Source organism: Theobroma umbraticum, unplaced genomic scaffold (genome assembly GCF_002168275.2).
Source record: "Theobroma umbraticum cultivar Fairchild unplaced genomic scaffold, ASM216827v3 scaffold_39.0, whole genome shotgun sequence".
NCBI lineage: Eukaryota > Viridiplantae > Streptophyta > Magnoliopsida > Malvales > Malvaceae > Theobroma > Theobroma umbraticum.
The window spans coordinates 844158-845268 of NW_018397281.1; positions in this window are offsets into that span (position 1 = coordinate 844158).

Genomic DNA, 1111 nt, shown 5'->3' on the forward strand with positions numbered 1-1111 from the left:
TAATATACTATCTATTCGATACGTATACTTGCGTGATAGAATTTTAACTGACAGTCCTATCATAGAACAATCAACATAATCATTTCTTAGAAGAAAATCTCATAATAATCATTCTAGGTACTTTCAAAACAACTCACTTTTAGCTAAACTAATTTTCAAGCTAAAACCTATGCTTAAAAACCCATAAGTCTTTTATCCCTACCTTAGGTGAGCTTAGGTGCTTAAGAAAATCATAAAACCTTTAAGATTTAATCACAAATAGAAAATCTACGTAACAAAATCATATTTCTAGAAACTAGAAATCATGATTTAAAGTTTCCAGAGCTTAAAAATGTTACCTTTATCGTAACAACTCAAAACCACACCATTCAATCATAAAAAAAGAAGACTTTAGTTAAAAATGAGTTGGAATAGCTTAAGAGTTGGGGTTTTATCTTGAAAATGTGGCTGAGGGTTGCTAACCTCGAAAAAATCTGATATATTTATAAGCTTGGGAGTGAAAATGCATTTTTGCCCCTTTTAGTTTTCTAAAATCGATGAAATGTATCGATATGTTAGCCTGTGTATCTATACATTTGGTTCTAGAGAAAATGTATCGATACATTTTGTTCATATATCGATACATGTTCATCAAAAATCTTTTCTAGGCTAAATGTATTGATGCATCATGAACATGTTCTAGCACATTTAGGATAAAATATTGTTTCTGAGGTAGTTTATTTATAAAAATTGACTCAAGATATGTACATTAAATACCATTTAAGTAAATAAGCAAACAACCCTTGTTTGAATTCAATAAAAATATAAAAAAAATCAAAATCCATAAGAATCAAAATTTAAATTTGGGTTTCAAGAGCAAAATCTAAAAAAATTTATTGAATTTAAATTTATTGCTCGTATATACCATAGTAAATGTATTCTAAAAATTATGAAAAAATCATTTTTGATCATCTAAAATTCAAGGGAATCATTACCGTTATTTTATATTTTAAAAAAATCATTTTATAAAAATCACATATTTTGAGCCCCCCAAACTTAGAGACTATTCTACTTTAAAATTGGTAGACCACCAAAAGTGTCAATAAATTCTTTTGAAGATTAAAACTAAGTT